The sequence below is a fragment of the Balaenoptera borealis genome (assembly GCF_965194805.1).
Source record: "Balaenoptera borealis genome assembly, chromosome: 4".
In the NCBI taxonomy this organism is placed as follows: Eukaryota; Metazoa; Chordata; class Mammalia; order Artiodactyla; family Balaenopteridae; genus Balaenoptera; species Balaenoptera borealis.
Genome location: NC_138861.1, coordinates 29562130 through 29583188, shown reverse-complemented (window position 1 = coordinate 29583188; position 21059 = coordinate 29562130). Strand labels below are relative to the sequence as shown.

At 38.4% G+C, this 21059-nt stretch overlaps 1 protein-coding gene across 3 annotated transcripts in view; it reads left to right on the top strand.

Moving 5' to 3' along the window:
* Positions 1-21059, top strand: part of PPP3CA (protein phosphatase 3 catalytic subunit alpha) — a 304248-nt gene that overhangs the window by 151169 nt on the left and 132020 nt on the right. The window lies entirely within an intron of this gene.

Genomic DNA, 21059 nt, shown 5'->3' with positions numbered 1-21059 from the left:
CAAACATTAAAGTTTGAGAACCACTGAACTTCAGGAAGAAAACAAAATTTCTCTCCTTCCTATAGCATTTTATGCCTAGAAAATATGTCCTTACTTTTTGAGAGTTTTTGTTCTGTTACTTCTTAAGGGCAGATACGTGTTTTGGGTAAGTGGAACTTCACGTAGACCATAAAAATTAAATCTTGTCAAAAAGTTTTGTGTGGTATAGAGGGTCAAATAGTAGAGGCTTTTCATCTACACTTTGTGAAATTTGCTAAACTTGCACGTTTGTATTTCTAGAGAAGCTAAAAAAAAACATGTATTTTCTCCTTAATTATTATCACTCTGGCAAAGGGAAGAAGTTTGACATAGAATATTATCCTTTTCCAAATAAAGAGGACATTTAAAATATTTCATATATACTACTGATTGCTTCTTTCTTCCAAACCTTCATGTACTTATAATATTATTCGCCTTCTGATATATTTTTGAAGGTGACTGTTAAGAGCAAGATAAGCGCTCTTGAATATCAGACTAGACCTTCCTTGATCAAAACGCCTCTAATGATTCCTATTCCAGAGAAATTGACATTTACATTTTGTTTTGGGTTGGCAATGCTGTTTTTCTTATTTGTAATTCAGAAAAATAATGAATGTGTCTGGGGCCAGGCAGCAGGAGAAATTGGTTCCAGTGGTAAGTCAGTGTTGGACCAGTGGTGAAAAATCAAGCTACATACTTACCCTGTGTATATCACTATGAACCCCATTTTCCATGTGTTAAAATGCACTCATGCATTATTATCTTTGACTTATAGACACTATGGAAATATAAGAACAAAACAAATGTGAACATGCTTTACTTTCTTAGATACTAAGATATGAAAATTTTTTAATATCTAAGTAGTAGCTTGGAATCTACCGGCAAAGAAACTACTTTAAAAAATTGACTGTAAATTCCACCTATAAATAAATGGTAAAATAGTAGCTTTAAATGATATCTATATCATTAAGTTCTTTTGATTTTGGTAAGAATGAATGGCTTGATATTTTATTATGATATCATAATATGACATTATGATATGATAAATATGGTATATTTTGATATTTATTATGATATTTTCTCTACTTCACATGATAATGTGTGATTTCCAATGAACAATGCATGTTAAACTCACTAATGAGCCCAGTAGGTATTAATGGAGGTGATAACTATAACAAAAAGGAAACATGTAAAATAGACATTTAGGGGAATGTATTTCCTGGGATACAATCAGCTCTTCTGTTTGATGAGGCTCTGTCCTGAAAGAACACATAGGGAGGTTTCTGGAAAAGTCAGATTCGTGATGTTTTATCCCTGAACCTTTCTGGGGTCCATTGACTAATTGCCCTCATATTCAGCAGAGGTTGCACCTCGTTCTTTCTAGTGAGATTCCAGCTGACAGTTTGGCACATTTCACAATATAGATATGAAGAGACTTTAGAAATCAGGACTCAATTATGTATAAGTTTCCCTGGGGGAGAAAGCAAAAAAAATCCTTCTAGATGGTGACAGAAGTAGCTATGGAGACATCACAGAATATGTAGCACAGAATATATAGTGTTTATATTTCTTAATGAAGGCAGGATTCTAAGGAACCTCCAGTAGATTCCATTGCAGTGATCTCTTTCTCCCTTTTCTGGGAATATAAAGATATGTAATATAAGTGGTGGGGGGAATCTATTTTAACGTTTCCATTAAAAGGGAAAAAAAACCTCTTTTGCATATGATTCACCAGAAAGCTAAATTCATAGCTTCATATTTTAACCCATGAACTTCCAAGCTGAAGCATGGAGGACTGCAAAATAAAAGCAGGTACACTGATCCGAGAAAATTGCTATCTCTTTGTATTTCAAGATACTTCTTATAATTTATTGATAACATTTTATGATATATGATTGTGTTCTGAGATTTGATTTTATTTGGACAGCTGAACCAGCAATGTAATATTTATTTTTAAATGTAGAATATTTGTTATTTGGATAACTGAATCAGTAAAGTGAATCAATGAAGTCAATATTATATTGACACTACGCTATGCAATAAAAGACATAGTTTACACTTCCAAGTCTTAAGAGTAGAGTATTGTTTATGTAGTTCAGAATTCCACACTTAAGAAAAATGGAGAACTTAAACAGTTTAAAAGAGAAAGCAGAAAGGAGGAAGATGTAGAAGAGGATGGGGAGAAGAAGGAAAACAGTAGAGCTGCAAATGAGAACCTATGAAAAAAGAGTAAGGGGAAAGAAGCAAGGACTTTTAATGTAGGGAGAAAAAGCCTGAAGCCTGAAACCATATGGTGGTTTTCAAGTGGTATTAGAAATAGTCTGTCACCTACTTATGTCAGATTCCTAAAAATGTAAGGTGAGCCATCAGGGTAGAAACTGACAATTAGCTTCTTGTAGGCAATTCAGCTTTAAGTATAGCCTGAAATGTAAACTCACAAAATGAAACAAATGGCAACTATTTTATAATCATGCACAAAAGCCACCCCCCAGCTTTCCCTCTTCTTTTCTTCCCTCCGACTTTTTATTAATAAAAATGTTTCACACTCACATGTTTAGAGAGGAGTTGTGCTAACCTCTGTGTCATGGTTTGCTCCCATTTAAAGAAAAATCTAGGAATTAGTGTTCTGGTTATTTGAAATCTGGACATTATTGCATTCCTTTAGCATTTCTTTAATGTTTAAATTTACAAAGCTGCCCAACTTCCCTTCCTCCCTCCCCTTCAAGTGTTTTTAAAGCAGTAAAAAAAAAAAAAAAGGTTTATGTTCAGTTAGGAATTTTTTCCCTTAAAATTCTGTACTTTTGATTTTGGAGAAGAAGGAACAGGAAGCTGCCTGGTCCCAAGGCTCCCTCCATGTGTCCCTCTGGGGAAGGTGATAAAGCACTATGTACCTTACCCTCCTGGAGCATGGATTTAGATAAGCCAGTAACCATCTCTGTGGGAGTAGGGGTGAGGATTAGTTATGGGTCCCTAATCAAGACAAGGGAGGTAGGAGTCACATTCTGCTCTTTTCTCTAAACAAACTTGCCTGGTTAGAACGATGGCTGTTTTAGACATTTAACTTGAAGAATGTGTTTCTATATTGCAGACATTTTGTGAAGGAAAGTATTTTCCCTCTTTTTGACTCTTTTTTGAAAATTGAGTTAAATTTATCTTTGTTTCCTTGCAGACATACAAATGAAACATTAAAAAATGTGGCCAAATATCTGTGTAGCAACTTGCTATGGACTGAATGTTTGTGACTCCCCAGTAATCGTATGTTGAAGCCCAAACCCCCAGTGTGATGTTAGTTGGAGGTGGGGTCTTTGGGAAATAATTAGATTTAGATGAGTCCTGAGGGTGGACCCCTTATGATGGGATTAGTGCCCTGATAAGAAGAAGATGAGATGCGAGCCCTCTCTCTTTACTCCACGTGGGGATACAGCAGGAAGATGGCCATCTGCAAACCAGGAACAGAACCCTAACCAAACACTGACTATGCCAGCACCTTGATCTTGGACTTCCCATCCTCCAAAACTGTGAGAAATAAGTGTTTGTTGTTTAAGCTACCCAGTCTAAGGTATTTTGTGAACTAAGCTGAACTAAGGTACAAGTCATTTGGGAATTCAATTTACCAAACATTTGCCTGGTACAGGTGGTGTGTGTTATACACATGTGAATAAGACCTGGTCTCTGCTCTCCTAGGGGTCAGCATATAACAAGAAAACTGAAACAGATATTTGCTGAAAGATATGTGCATCAAACTATTGATTAAATGAAAGGATATGACCTACATTTATTCAAGCAAATTTAGAAATATCCAACTGGATAGAGCTAACTTAAAACCAAAAAGTTTCCCTCTTTTCTAAATGGCTAAGGTTTCCCTGACAGTGTCCATTGATTATTATATTACATCTTTGAGCTAAAAAAAAACTGTTAAATAGCTCGGATCCTATCTTTCCTGGATATGGATTGAGAACTCTTTCAGAAGGCTAGGAACTGTGGATGATTGAAACAGATGAGGCATAGTCCTTGACTAGAATACTCAAGGTCTATTTGGGGAGTCAGACACAGAAATAGATAATTACTGTAAAATTTGTTAAGAACCGTAATGAAGGTGCCTATAAACTAGTGTGGGAACTCAGAACAAGGAATGCAGGAAAGCCAAGAAAGTCTTGACAGATTAAATGGTACTTGAACCTGGAGCATGTGTGATAGGTGAAATTTTACTATGTGAAAAAGCTAGCAAAGGTTATTCTGGGCAGAGACAACAGCATATGAAAGGCACTGATATTTTTTGTAAAGTGGGAAGGCATGACCTTGGAGATTTGCTGTGGGAAGACAAGGTCTCAGAAGGGTGTGAGAGGTAGGGGTGTGGGGTGAGACTGAGGTTGGATGGTCAGGGTCAGATATTAGTCTCTTGTAAGCAGCACTTAAACATTTGGTTACTGTTCTGTAGGCACTGGGAGTGGAGAGGGTCTTGGAGCGGGGAAGTTACACAGTCAAGTTTGTGGCTAGAATAGCATCCTGGATGAGATGAGTAAAGTGAGCAGGGAGGAACTCTCGCGAGAGGGGCTGATCAGGAACATTTCATACTCGTTCAGTATGCCCCGAGTATGCCTTGTGCCCTGGCAATGATTTTGGCAGGCTAGGAGAATTGGATCCGATTTTGATTACAGGGCTCTTCAAGAATGATGATTGACATTGATCTTAAAATGTCTGATTAGTTTGTGCTTAATCAATATCCATTAAAGACTTCTTGAATATGGTAGGATGATTTATGCAGGGATCCAATTTATTACATTTCTCTTTCAAGTTCTCATATTTTCCTGTTTTCCCTTTGACTTAGCAGAGAACATTTCCCTCATTTACAAAGCAGAAGCCGACCAGGAGCTTGGGTCTTTGAAGAGAATGATTTAGAACTCATTTTCTGCTCCCTGGGCGGAGGGGATAGGCCAGCATCAGCTGGGCAAACTGCTAATCTCTCCAGTTTGTCTGTTTCCTGCAGGGGGGGATTTGTCCCTAGGGCAGCAAAGGATTCCCTCAGTGGCTGTGCCTGCCATTTAGCATGTCAGGCAGTTGCCAGGAGAACCCTTTGGCTTTGTTCCTGGATGTGAGAGTGAACTAGTGGCCAAGTTTAAGGTCATGGCATTCCTTCCCTTACAGCAGCTGACGTCAATTAGGAGAATTCCCCATGCCTTTACTCTGGGGAGAGTTAAGTGGGGTAAGAATCCAGTGTCTTTTGAGAACTGAAAGATCAGTGTTTATTCTCTTCATAGTATCATTTGTCACAATCAGAGCAATGCAGCCTTAGTTTATATGAGGATAAAGTATTACTTCTGGGGCATTTTGCCCACTTGTGATTTCAGTGGCCAAATCTTTAGGGCCTGCCTTGCAGCCAGAGGCCTATTTTGGTACCTAGCCCGCCGCTGGCAAGTCAGCACATTTCAGGCCCAGCCTGTGGCGGCGGCCACAGTTTAATGTTCTTATTCCCCTTAATTTGGGCCCTTGATTTCAAAAAAAAAAGATGATGATAAAAGGGTAAAAGGTCACTGCATGAGAGCCAGCGTCCTTTTCCCTGATTCGTTTTCCTGCCTTGTTTTGCAAGGTTGGTCTTAGGAAACCCATCTTACAAGTGAGAGAAGGGAGTCTCAGAGAGTTTAAGTCAGTGTTTCTGGAACTTGAGCATGGATCAGAATTGCCTGGAGGGCTTCGTAGAACACAGATTGCTGAGTCCCACCTCCAGAGTTTCTGATTTAGCAGGTCTGGAGTAGGGCCTGAGAATTTGAGTATCTAACAGGTTCCCAGATGATGATGAGCCCCTTGATCTGGGCCCCTCTACAGGAACCACTGGTTTAGGTAACTGGCCTCCTAGCTCATCAGCTGAAGACCTTGCTATGAACAGGATCTGTCAACATAACTCATGCTGAGCTGTTACGTGGTATTACATGCACTATTCTACCTCTGTATTAGGTTGAAACAAATCAGGCATTTCAGTTCATTTGACTAGAATTTGGTCTTGCTCATTACTGAAGAAAACGCACTAAGCCTGCTGTTCAGGTTTCTCAAGAAATACAAGGAATAAATTATCTTGACTCGATTTATAATTTATTATATTTTAAATTAAAATGTATTGCTGTAACACAAGGGGGCAAGACCAGACAATAGTGCTTAGTATAGTTGGGGCATAGAGTTTATATAGTTTTTCCCAGTGAAAAACCTTTGTAGGGCTTTCCCTTACAAGCTCTTCGAGAGTTGACTATAGAAAGCTACTGCGGAGAATAAAGGAAGACTTGGGATCAAAAGCATCTTTAAGTGAATTGTGGTAATGAATACAGTATTATATTAAGAATAGCTGAGCCTTAGGAATTCAGCATTTGTGTGTAACATACAAGTCAGTAATAATCTATTAATGTCAATAAACATATAACACCACCCAGAAGAAGCATTTGACAGTTATTACATCATAATTACATGAAGAGATATTTTGCTTTAAGAAACAGTGTGCCCTATCCTTTTCAATTTGCCATGAGTCAGTACTTTTCACAAATAGTAAAGTGTGTAAGCACCATTCATAAGGCAACACCTATAGTTGTTTCCATAGGAAGATAAGAATCCCCAAACTATTATTTTTAAAATCTGAAAGTGATCACTTGCAATAATAATACTCTGATGGTTTTAGAGAAGGTTGAAATATATTATTATCAATACTACTGTGCCTTTAAGAGAAGTAGTGTTTCAAATAACACTGAAAGGCTTCCAAGTAAGGAAGGTGCATTCTTCTTTGATACCTTAAAGGAAAAATGTAGATACACTTCCCTTTGTCTATAGGAAATTCAGATTATATTTATGTTTCCAACTCATGTCATGTTCCATTTTCCCATTGAAGTGTCCCTAATAATTTTAGATTCCACTGATTTTATTCTCTTGTGATCCAGTTCTTAATGGACATTCCCACATACTGGCCACAGACTGGTACTGGGCTATGACAAAGTTTTCACTGGTCCAGACTGAAATTGCCTTTTTCATTTTAGTGAGAATGCTTTCTTTATGTACATGAAACTATGGTGACAGTAGATAGGAATTGCTTTTTATACTTTTGGGGGGACAAATTAATGAGTTATTTTTGTTGTAAGGCTAACATTCGTTAGGTTCTTGTTTTTTGCCAGTTCGTACAGTATTATAAACACTGTACGTTTTAACTCTGAGTTTTCACACAACCCTATGAAGGAAGTGCTGTGATCAGTTCAATTTTACAAATGAGGAAACTGAAGCTCAGTGAAATTGAGTATTATATCTAAGGTTACTGAACTAGAAGGTTCCAGAACTGGTATTAAAACGCAGGCAGTTCAACAGGGTCTATTCCTATTTTATTTGGGGTTAGAAGGTAATTTTACAGGTCCATGAAATTATTAAATCTGGGAGTAACTATATAGCATGGCATTTAACTACAGTTTGTCCTTGTACACCAGGGGCTTATGGGTGCTGATCCTTCACAGAATCGAAAATGTGCATATAGCTTATAGTTGGCCCTCCATATACATGCAGTTTTGCACCTGCAGATTCAACCAAACTCTGGTCCTATAGTATTTGCTGTCGAAAAACAATCCATGTGGTTCAAACCCATGTTGTTCAAGGGTCAACTGTATATTGTACTGAATTTTTTTTATTGTTTCATGCTATTATCCTATTAAATGTTAACAGCTGAGGACATGGATTTTATGTTACGGTTTTGTGAATGTTCCTCTGTTTCAGAATAATTTTAATGTAAATGTAGTGCTGATTTGCACATAGTAGATTATGGTAAGAATATAATGGTAGTATATAGGAACCTCTTAAACAGAGTATGTATGTATTTATGCATGTGTGTGGATGTGTGTGTTTGTATTTTGTTAGTATCGTCATTTAAATAACAGTTATCTTTTCTACTCTGTTCTTTTCTCCTGAATAGCTGTTTGTTGATATCTGTCTAAAGTGGAGGATTTTGGACAAATGAGATACTGGATAAATATATGAACTGGTCAGAAGTAGTTTCTTATAGAAGAATCTGTGATTTAATTAGTGGATTAGTAAGAGAATAATATTCAGTTTTGAGGCAGCTGCTTTACCACTATTTAAATGACTATCTTCATATATAAAATGTGTTTTTAAAATATGAATTAAATACTTTTATGTACACATCTTGCTAATGTTAAAATATATTCCGTGAGAGAAGGCCTTTAGGTAGTTCAGTCCTGGCTTTGCTTTTGTCTTGGAGGTCACATAGCTTTTCCTTCTATTTTGCTGGGCTCTCCACCAGCATCATGGAGTAAGCATTGCATTGTGAAGTAATGTGAAATCTACAGATGGGTTTGAAACCTAAGTCAGTGTGTTGAGGAAAGGGAAAAAGGAAAACTCTCAAAAAAGTCCAGTGTTCTTTCCTTATATTAAGCCCTAAAGCGTGTATGTAGAATACTGTCTATATACATAAATCCAATCCAAGAATAAATTAGAAACTGGTGACAAGTATCCTCTAAGTTGCTTTTATCATATGAAAATAACATTTCTAGTTAACTGTATGTTGTAAAAATAGGATTTTACTGATTATATGATGGTAGAAAAAAACAACCAACACACCCCACATCCAGGGGATAATCAAGTCTGTTTCAGAGGTTTTTATGAAACAATATTGTACTTTAATATTCTGAACAAGATTTCAGTTCCTGCTATCATATGGTTACTTTTTGACTCCAATTTGGTGTATGATATGCTTCTCTGTATTAATTTCTGTTCATATTTGGCATTGTGGTCCAGGTACCAGGCAGTTTTAGACATAGCAGCATTGTTTCATTCTGTTCCTGAAGATGTTTAAGGTTTGGACATCAAGGCTTTTGAACTTTAAGTTCATAAGAGTCATATATGTAGGTGAAAGGAAACGACCTGTTTTTTTTTTTATAAGCTTTTTTTCTTACTATTTTTCTTCTTAATGCTCTCTGCTCTGAACTGTCTTTCTTATGTTTACAATAAACAAAGCCCTCTGATAGAGTAAAATTAGGATTTGTGGAAAGAAAAATAATAATGAAGGAAACATGAAATTACTAACTGAACTTTCCTTTTCTCTTATGACTCCATTTGTTACGTCTTTTTTAAAATAAAAATTATATCAAGATCACCATTTTATTTACAGTGCCTTTCTTTTTAGATTCATATATTTTGGTTATATTCAAGACTACATTGTTGGGTTCTTTGGATTTTATGATTAGTGTCAGACATTTTAATGTTAAAAAATCTGTTTGGAATTCATGAATTTGATTCCATTTCAGAAACGTAGTTAACTCACCATCTCTGAATGTGCTATCTGATTTAAGATGCCATCTGGTGGTATGCCTTTGATACATCTAGTGCTACTTTTAACTGCCATCAGTCTTATATCCTTTATTGCTTATGAGGGAGAATATTTTTGAAATGACTTGCAAAGATATTTGTTTCCATTTCAAACAAAGGATGCTTTGTACCTTCCTTTCTGTTTTCTCAAAGTAATATGCATGTTTGCTTTGGTCTTTATTAACATAATCTGATTCTTTCTTAAGGCAACATTGACCTTGAAAATCAAGCTCCCATTTTAGGAACTCAATTTAGTTCAGAGAAATTTGTAGATATTTAGCATCCCCTTTAAACTCCTAATTACATATGTTTTTCATTTAGTTTTTTAATGGTAAAATTTGATTGGCTCTTTGGATACCATGTGACGAATAGGAGATTGTCAGATAATCATAAACACGAAACAGAAATTATTCATTTGAAATTCTCTTCCTCGTATTTTAAACATTAAAGGCCAGCTCCTTCAAAGGTGAACCTTAGCTTAACCTTAACTACCGATTTTCTTTTGCCTTCTTCAAGAGATAAGCTGGTAATTCTTATTAAATATATATCAAAGCTAGGTGGAAATTAGAAAGTAAATTGTCTGTATTATTGATATAAAATATCCATTCCACTTAAGGAGCTGAATTAAGGAAGTGTTAAAAGTACATGAGTCTTTTTTTAGGCCCTTTCAAAATTATTTGTGGCTGGTTAGCTTAGTTTATTAAGGGTATAGTGGCAGTGGGCCAATTTATAGATTCTTTTCCCACTGTGGTCCGTTTAGCATTCTCTGATTATACTCAAACTTCTGGGGCAGCCAGTTTATCTGAAGGAAAAAAAAAAAAAATGAATGGTGTGAAAAGAGGTGAGAAAAGGAAGGGCGATTTCATCTGTGCTGTCCAGTTCACCTGCTGAGGTCCATCTCCCAGTGACCGTGCAACAATAACTTCATTTTCATCCTATGTAGTGTGGTATCAGGGTTACAAATCACGGACCTCTAGAGAAGCATTCAGGATCTGCACGTGCTTAGCTATTTACCACTGGGCAAATTATTTCACCTCTGTATACCTCAGCTTTCTCATCTTTGAAGAGATGAGCTGTGAGTTTCATGCCTGTCACTCAGATGAAGTGAAGTGTTGCAAGCACAGCACTCAGAGTAAGTGCCCAGCAAATAGTAGCTGCCTTATTATCATTGCTATAACCACTTTTGTCGTGGCTATTATTGTTGTTATGCAGCTAATATTGCAACTCTCAGTTCTGTTCCATTGTTGAGTGATTAGAAGCATAGAGAACTGTTAACTGTATTAACATTTGGATATTATAGCAGACTTTGCATTTCCCTTTTAATGGATGTAAGAAACACTGAGAGGGCTGTGGAACGAAAGAGGGAGCAGAGAGGTCCTTATGCCTACAGCTGTCTATTACTCATCCTTTCTAAATTGCAAATGAGTTTCAATTTTAATTAAAGAAAAATAAATTTTGTTTTCGTGGTCATGCCGTCAGTATATCAATTAGAAATCAGAAAATGAAAAAAATAATTTAAAACCTGTATAATATGGGCTAAGATGTCTTTTAAAATTAGAAGTAATTAACCAAATATGGGAGGGTGGGCCTTGCTCAAGCATCCCACGTCAAAGTAATAATACTCCATATTTGACAGCTGAGAATCATTCTGATGCAAATACATTTTCATTTCAAATTTGGGTGATTGACCTTCTTTAAAGATAGGTCCCTGTGTTATACAATAAATCTTGTTGTTTATCTATTTTATATATAGTGGTGTGTATCTGTTAATCCCATACTCCTAATTTATCCCTCCCTCCACCCTTTTCCCCTTTGGTAACCATAAGTTTGTTTTGTATGTCTGTGAGTCTGTTTCTGTTTTGTAAATATGTTCATTGGATTATTTTTTAGATTCCACATATAAGTGATATCGTATAATATTTGTCTTTCTCTGTCTGACTTACTTCACTCAGTGTGATGATTTCTGTGGACCTTTAGGTTGCTTCCATGTCTTGGCCATTGTTAATAGGGCTGCTATGAACGCTGGGGTGTATGTAGCTTGTCAAATTAAAGTTTTCTTCTTTTCCAGATATATGCCCAAGGGTGAGATTGCTGGATCATATGGTAGCTCTATTTTTAGTTTTTTAAGGAACCTCCATACTGTTTTCCACAGTGGCTGCACCAATTTACATTACTACCAACGGTGTGGGATGGTTCCCTTTTCTCCACACCCTTTCCGGCATTTATTATTTGTAGACTTTTTGATGATGGCCATGGGTGATTGACTTTTTAAATCAGGGGTCCCCAACCCCTGGGCCACGGACCAGTACTGGTCCGCGGCCTGTTAGGAACCCGGCGGCACAGCAGGAGGTGAGTGGTGGGCGAGCGAGCGAAGCTTCTGTATTTACAGCCACTCCCCATCACTCGTGTTACCGCCTGAGCTCCGCCTCCTGTCAGATCAGGGGTGGCATTAGATTCTCATAGGAGCGCGAACCCTACTGTGAACTGCGGATGAGAGGGATCTAGGTTGCGCGCTCCTTATGAGAATCTAGTGCCTGATGATCTGAGGTGGAGCTGAGGCGGTGGTGCTAGCGCTGGGGAGCGGCTGCAAATACAGATTATCATTAGCAGAGAGGTCTGACTGCACAGAGACCGTAATCAATCAATTGCTTGCAGACTCATATCAAAACCCTATCAGTAAAAAAACAAAAACAAAAACAAAAAAACCCTATCAGTGAGTGGCAAGTGACAATTAAGGAGTAGTCTGGACATAAGCAACACACTTTGGGTATCACTCTCTCCCATCACCCCCAGATGGGACCATCTAGTTGCAGGAAAACAAGCTCGGGGTTCCCACTGATTCTGCATTATGGGGAGTTGTATAATTATTTCATTATATATTACAGTGTAATAATAATAGAAATAAAGTGCACAATAAATGTAACGAGCTTGAATCATCCCGAAACCATACCCCCCAACACGGTCCGTGGAAAAATTGTCTTCCACGAAACCGGTCCCTGGTGCCAAAAAGGTTGGGGACCGCTGTTTTAAATAACAGTTCATGGAACTACCAACAAAGTGTACATCATCTGGATTTTACATTCCCAAACATCCTGCCACTGGCCACCCTAGGGCCAAAAATCAGTGATGTATGACATTTGTCCTATGTGTAAGACAAATATCATACCTCACACATTAAGATGGTTCAAGTATTTTAAAGTTTTCATTGATTGGGCATGTACCCTGATACAGGCAGGGTGCTAAATAAGCGCATGTATACAGTGGTGTCCAATTGCCCTGAGCATCAAGTTGCAAATCCTAAGATGGTTTAGAAAGTCTTGCATGTTCCATTCCCCAGATATGTCTCCAGTCTCATCCACTGCCTACTTCTCATTATTTTCTGTGACCTGTCTACACTGGCATTCTTTCATTCCATTTCTGTGAATAAGAGACTTGGCAAATGCTGTTCCTTCTTTCTAGAATGCCCAATCCCTACCCCCACCCCCCACCCCAAAACATAGATTTCAGCTGCAAAGTCACTTCATTCGTTCTTCAGGGAAGCCTTCCCTGACTTACCCCAGTATAGTACCGTTTTCTTCAAACTACTTATCATAGTAATGCTATTATGTTACTTGTGTGATCGTTGTTTGTGTGATCTCTGGTCCTCACTAGATGGTCAAGTTCAAGAGGGTAGACCCTTTGTCTGCTTTTGGCTACTGTTTATTCTTAGCATCTAGCATAGCGACTGCCTCTTGGCAAATATCCATTAATATTTGTCAAGTGGAGTGATGCATGCATTATCATAGTTTGTAGAGTTTATTAACATTTCTTATGACCATATATACCATGTGTCAAAGAGAACCAAAGCCAGGTACCAGTTAAAGTGTTAAAAACGTATTTTATCCCAAAACTATTGCAACAGGGGAAAAGAGACTTCAGTAGAAAACTGAGCTCAATTCAGAATATAATAAGGACAAGTGGGAATTCATAGCCAAAGAGAAGGACAAGGGGGTCAGTGGATGGGGAATTCATAGGCAAAGAGAAGGACAAGGGGGTCAGTGGATGGAGAATTCCTAAGAGAAGATGTCAAGGATAGGGAATCCTTGCTCCTGGCAGGCCAAGGTGATCAGATATTAAAGATGGGGGGATTCTTCCTAGAACTAAACTAGGCAGGCTGAAGACAGGGCCCCAAGGATGAGGCCTAGATGAAAAGATGACTCAGAGAAGCCTTTCTAAAGTTTGGTCAAGGAGAGAGTTTTTGTCAATCCCTCCTCTTATTCAAGGAAAGAAGAAACATTCTGTTTCTTTGAACAATATAAGGCCATTTTTCGTTCAGTCACCTTTTGTTCATCAAGGACCAGCTGAGCCATCTGTTGAGACTTGGCGAAGGTTGCCAATTGCTGAACTGTGTCACCCAGAGACATTTAGTGAGAGGGATACTGCTAGGAGGATAAGCAGAAAGGCAGAGATTATAGACTGAATCAGTCCATATGCCCAACTTCATAGGCCTTCAGGGATCCGCCAGAAGAAGTCCCAGAACCTGTCATCTTTCCTGCAAGGAATTTCTTCCTTTGCCTCTTGAACCTTCCTGGTTATCGCAAAGATATCAGTGAGATTACAGAGGTGTAGCAGTCACTTCCCTCCATACCCAGGGTGATGCAATTCTAGAGGACAGTGTACTGGATTCTTGTAATTGCAAGTCACAGATTCGAGGCCAGTGGTACTGTTGCCCACAGACAATGTGAATTGCCTCAGCAATGAATAGATGACTCTGTAGCTGAGTCAGACTTCTTCAGCCAGGCAATAGATTCTTTAAGGTGGTATCCAAAAGGTGGCAGACCTTTCCTAAAATGTAATGAGGTCTTGTATAGAACTTAGGCCCAATTCTGTAGCTGTTTTTTTTTTCCTAAATTGCCTCCCAGGAACTGAGATCACCTACAAGAGGATCTGTGATGTCTCTGACACCTCTTTGGTTTCTACAGTGAGAGGATGGGAGTTGGGGAGTGATTGTTCTGGAGATAGTTTAAGAAAGGAAGAAAACTGTGGAGGATTGAGTATGATGAAGGGATTGGTAGATTGGCAGATTAGCAAGATTCGGTCCAGTTGGCTGGTAACAGCCAAATAGGCTTGGGTTCCACAGACAAAGTAAGAATTACCAGGAGGTAGCAGCGTTCAGAGAAATAATCGTCTGATGGCTGAGGCTGACGAAAGGTGGTCCATGTGTGGTTGGGCTGAGTCTGAGGAATTAGGCCGGGGGGACTAATGGGGACATTTCCATTCATTTGAAGGATGTCTAGGGGACCCATAGTAGCTGCGGAGTTTTATGTTGAATTTAGTGATGGCTAGGTAAATGTAATGACAAATGCTCATTTCAAGAAACAGGCTGGGGGTAAAATTATGATGGAACCAGGCATGACACTTTCAAGGACAGACTGGAATCTGTTTGGGGGTTGACTTATGGTGGGTTGTCTAGTTTAGAATGGTGGAGGAAAAGAGAGGAAGGAATATAGCAAAATAGGTATTATGATTGATCAAAGGAATCTGGGAACTGTCAGACGTACCCTCGGGAAAGGGAGCAGAGTACCAACAATCTGTGTGGTAGGGGCCGAAGGCAGACGGTGTGACTGTATCTGTCAGACAGAGTACATTATTTAAGGGTCAGTGATGATCATGATTTTAAATAAAAGTTTTTAAATGTAAAGACAAGGTTTCTTTTGGAGCAGATTTTGATTTTCTGTTTAAGTGAGGCTTAATGCTAAAGCCATTAAGTATTCACTGTGCTACTGGTAAATACTAAAACTTTAACATTTCTGTAGAAGGTAAAAATGAAATGGAACATGGATGTGTTCAATCATGTGTTCTGAATTTTTTCAAGTAGCATCTGCATTCTGTATGTCATAGGACTTTTGTCAGGGTAAGGCGCTGTCGCCTGGTGAAAAGAACACTGGCTCTAGAATCAAACAGACGTTAAGTTTTAATCCTGCCGCTGACAAGTTACCTCACGCATCCCTCTCCATTTACCCATCTGTAGAGAGGATTGAAATAACTTCTATCTTACAGTGCTGGGGGACAGGAGGCAGTGTTCAAAAAGATACTCACACAGTTCCTGAGACCTCGTAGGAACTCTGTGAACAAAAATGATCCTTTATTATGACTGATACTGATGCTTATACACTCATACCACCGAATCTTCTGCACATGGATGAATAACTATGTAACTATTTGGAAAGAAAAGAAAAATTGTATTTCTCCCTCTGTAGTGGCTTACACTAAGTGATGATTAGTCATGGTCATAGGGGTTGTGTTATTTTGTCTGCTGAATTTAACAACCATTTTTGGTAAGAAACATCAAACACTTGCTGATTTATTCAGCGCTTACTTCATATTTGCCCTTTTGGTGCAAGTCGAAAATCATTAAAGTAATTTATGATTGAAAATTCAAAAATCCAACTTGGAGAAGTTATATAGACTCTCTTCTTGTCTTGTTTGGTATGTTTTCTAATCACCTGAATTCCACCTTTCATCTGACTCACATACGAGTTATTTGACATTTGTTTTAGTTCCAAGTGGAAGTATAGTTGTTTTATTGAGGATCTTCTGGTCATTATTATACTATTATACTAAACGGATATTAAAAGAATATCTTTTTCTGAGCGTAACAAAAAAGGGACGATGAAAATAATGATATTAGTGAAACCGACTGTCTTTTAAAAGCAGAGGGAAAGAGTAAAGGACTGAATCAGGAAGCCAGAGACCTAGTGCCAGTTCTAACAACAATTTCTTCCTGTAATTCATGAGAAGATTATTCTAGATGATCTCAAAGCTCTTTTCAGTTTTGATTGTATAAATGTGTTTCTTACTCAAAGTACATATTACCTGACTTCAAAATGAATACCTTGATTAGATACTTCATAAACCTTATCAGGGTTTCCTCCTGCCACCCTTTAAAAACACGTCCGTGTCAAAGTAACTGATAACCCCAATTTTTGTCTTTGTGTGAATTCACTTCCCCCCATATGATGGTTTCCTGAACATTTCAGAACCACTGGTTCTGAAATAAAACATTTCTGTGAGTTCTTCAATAACTATTATAGAATGACCTCTGTCATTAACAACATAACCTTTATTGTTATAGCTGGAGCTTCCCCTCCCCCTTCCCCACACATGTGTTTCTTTTTTCTGTAAAATACAGAAGGGCAGTTTTCCCAAAACATTTTTTCTTTAAGTAAATGAATGCTCTTTTCAGTCTTCTAGTATAACTAAGAAGTGAATTCACTGCTTTTTATTTTGAATAATTTTATTGTGACTATAAAGAAAATAAAAACATGGTGAAAGGGGATGAATTTGTGAATTTTAAGTAAAATATTCTGATATATCACTGTGACATACGAAGAAATATATTTTGGTCCCTGCCCCAGGTTCCTAAAACCCTTATAAATTCCTGAGTGACGGGGGAGAGAGAAGCATCTTACACAGCACGCCTAATTCCCGTGGAATTTCCTGGGTGATAGGAACATCCTTTGTTCTAATGAGGCGACTCTTGGTGGGTTCCTGGACAGCTTCAGGATGTGAGCTGGTCACCAGAAAGACCACGCCGTGATTAGAAGACTGGAACTTTCAGCCTATCCCTCGTCCTCAAGGGAGGGGAGAGGGGCCAGAGACTGAGTTAATAATCTATCACGTCTATGTGATGACGCCTCCATAAAAATTCCTCAACTACAGAGTTGGGAGAGCATCTAGATTAGTGAACACATCCACATGCCGGCAGGGCAGTGCACCCCAACTCCACGGGGAGAGAAGCCCGTGTGCTCAGGATCCTTTCAGACCTTGCCATATTTAGTTCTTCATCTGGCCGTTCATCTGTATCCCTTAGAATATCCATTATGACAAAGTACTAAATATACGTAAATGTTTCCCTGAGTTTTGTGAGTCATTCCAGCAAATTATTGAACCTGCGCAGGGGGGCTCCCGGGAGTTGTGAGAACCCCTGACTTTGTAACCAAGTCTGACACAAATGTTGGTACCCAGGGGACCCATCATTTGCAACTGGCACCTGAAGGGCTCTACTAACTCTGCGTAGTTAGTATCAGAATTGAATTGAATTAGAGGACTTTCAGTTGATGTCTGGAGGCTTGGAACATTGGCTGGTATGAGGGAAGAAGACCCATACATGTGGTATCAGAAGTGTTTTCCTTTTATAAAAGGCAGTTTTCCTTTTATCACACAGCTGCTAATGTTCTTGAATCTTTGCCTCTCTCACTGTGGGTTTTGGGTTTGTTTTTTTTTTTTGGCAGGATGGGCAGGGGGGAGATTTTGATAATGGTTGTAAGTAATAGCAGTAATTTAATGAACACTTTCATTATTCCTCTAAGGGTTAATGATTTGCTCATATAGCTGGTAACTGGTCATATCAATCCCTATTATTAAATTCTTCACTTTTAAAAAATATTTGAATTTTTTTCCTGTAATTATTTTCTTGCTGTAATAGTCACCTAATTTTATTGGTGGAAGAGACTTAGAGACCCCCTGCAGCTACCAGCCTCACAGATGACGACACTCACCTGCAGCAGGGTTTGGGCATGACCCGGTCTGGCAGTGTCACCCACAGCTGGTTCGTGCTGAGTCAGGCCCAGAACTCTGGCCTCCTCCACCATGGCCCACTGCCCTTCTTTGTTCTGTCGTCTATTTTCTTCTGAACAACAATGGGGAACACTGATGATTTCACTTCTGCAGCATGTCAGTGTTACTTTCACAATTTAATTTCTGTTGCCTTTCTTGGAATTTAATGTACATTTATGTACATTTAGTGCATTATTATAACCGTTATTCCTCAGCAAGAGATTTGAGTTTTTCTACTCTTACCTAGCCTGTAGATCGCATATGAACTCACTTTTCCCCACTAGCCTTTAAGTAGAGTAAGCCCTCAATGTCCTTCTCATTTTGTCCTTGATCCAGAGCTTTCTTCTGCTTCTTACATCATATTTAGCAGCAGGGCAGAGGTAAAGACCTGCAGGACGTGATGTTTGTCCATTCCTTGACTATCCCTATTTAGCTGCTGGGACAGTTTCCCTCATTTCCACCATAATTACCTTTAAATGCCTTTAGACTTGAGAAAGTAGGGTTTTATGGAGACCACATCATTCTAATGGGAGTCTACCACAGATCTCTGTTTTCTATTTCCTGTGGAAAATGGAATAAAATAGAATGTTTTGAGTTTCTGCAATTTACCCCTCTGGGTGGTAGAATCAGCCTTATTCATTGTGTTTGTGCCTAAAGAGCAAACAACATTCTGTTCCACTCCTTGCTGAGGTTTCTTCCTGGCCATCAAATTTCTCCATTTGAAAACAGAAGGTGTTTCATACACCAAAGACCATAACTTCCAAGTTTCTTCATTCTCATCTAGCACTGAAAGCAGATCCAGGTATACTCATCTTTTCATATCGTGTTCAGCTGTGGAATTACAAAAAAAAATCGATGTGTATATGTCATAGTTTTAACTCCCTTTGGTCTCCTGGGATACTTCTTCCTTAGCAAACACTCAAATGGAACCATAAAAAAGTACTACATCTGGAAGAAATATTAAGGAGGAAAACAACTCAAGTAGTATAGTGAAAGGAATGGGGGACTTGTCACAATCAGCTAGAATAAGCTCAGAACAAGTCACTTCAACTCCCTAGGCCTCAGTTTTCTCATTGATAAAGTGAGCCAGACAGCACGGTACAAGAATTACCCACTCATCACTTTTCTTTGGTTTCATTCACTTAGCTCTGGTGCTTACTGTTTCCCAGGAATCTGCCACAACGCCTCTCTTAAGTCCCAGTATAACCTATGACCTTGAAAGCTCCCTCTCATTTCTCAGAAGTAAGACTTTGTTCTTCTATTAGCCCCTGCTGATTTCTACAGCTTCAAAAACAAGGATAGTGTCATTCTAGCTCCTCCTTCTACAATTCTTTATTTCCTTGCTTTTAGCGTTTTAGTATTTGCTTCCAAGAGATTTCCCCATCTCCTTTTCTTCCATCATTGTAGATTTCCTAGATCTTTTTCATGTCTCCCAATATTTTTCAGGACTTTAAATCTTACCCTGATCCTCTGGCTCTCCCCTCCACCCCCGTTTCACAAAGCACACCCCTTCCCAGCGACGGGGGGTGCCTAATTCCAGTCCCAGCTCTGTCACCTCCCACCTCTGTGACTGTTCAAGTTACTTACACTCTCTGGGCTCAGTGTCTATCTCACAGAATTGTTGTGGGCATTAAGTGAATTAGTATCCGTAAGCTCTTAAAGCAGTGTCTGGCACGTGGTACATGGTACGTGATTGCTGGCTATTGTAGCGTTACTGCCGGCATCCTTCCCCTGCCCCACCTCACTATTCTTCTTGGCCAGCTGAGGGTCTCATCTTCCTCTGACTTAGGCTGCATATACTTTTATGTTACTTTGGATCAGGAAGTACACATAAACAGGCGCCTACTGACTACCCTTAAATACTTCAAATCGTGCATAATCTCATATTTAGGGCTGAGCACATACACTTTATATTCCTCTAATCCTAAAAATCATTCTGACAATACTTAGGGCTTTCCCATGTTGTTGGGAAGAAATGTCGTACTTTAAGAAAATGTTTTAGAAAAGATTTAAACCAGACTACAAGAATACATACATACGAAGGATTTATTAAGCTCCCTTTTAAGAAAATAAAACACACCCAAAGACTTTACCGTTTGGTGATTTGTTCTCCAACCCCAGTTAATTTTGTGATATCTTAATGGAAGATGTTAATCCGCCAAGGAGTTTGGTTGTTTTGCTTCCTTGAAAAGAAATCTTTTGGGTTCATGTTTTAAAAGAGCTAATGTTAAATAAGTAATACTGAAGGAGCCAATCTTACTGATAAAAACATAAGTATTTAATAGAGCCGTAGAATATCAAAAGAGTTTAAAAACCTAGAGCTCATTGAATTCAGTGATTTCCAAACTATTTGTTGACAACACAAGTCTTCTAATGAAATGTTATGCAAAACTTCATTGTTACGCCTAATTCGAAACATAGAACAGAGGCCCTGGTTAACAGAAAGATGATGCCTTCCTTCCCTGTGACCAGTGACCATACAGATCCAGAGTGGAAAATACCCAGTTAAATTTCCCCTTCCACCCTTGAAGAGACTGAGACTCAACAGAGGTTAGTTTCATTACAAGGATATTCAGCTATTTAATGGCTGAACTGGCAGAAGAAATCAGCTGCATCTAACTCCTCTATGAGTGTGATTTCCACAGACCATTCCACTTTTGTCCCAGGAAATTATTGCCATGGTTATCTATAATTATTTGGAAAATCGTATGTTTACCAGCTGGGATTATGTGGTTAGACTGATCTAGATTTGAGTTCTGGATCTGCCTGTTTTGTTACTTAAACAACTTAATGGCTCTTCTTATCTTACAGATAAGATTTTTTTCTGTGCAGTAGGAATGATACTAATAGTGGCGTATACCTCAATGGGTTTTTGTAACGCTATTACGTCAGTAAATGTTATCTATTATTAGCACTGATATGGTCATTGTTAATATTATTATATTCAGTTAGCTAATTATTAAATCAGGAATTATTATGATTGAAAAATTAAAATTAAGCTTAATTAAATTAAATTGGATGAAAAACCTCTTTGCCAAACGGTTATTTAAAACTTAGGCTCACAGAGGATTATCATCGTGTATCTATATCTGTATCTGTAT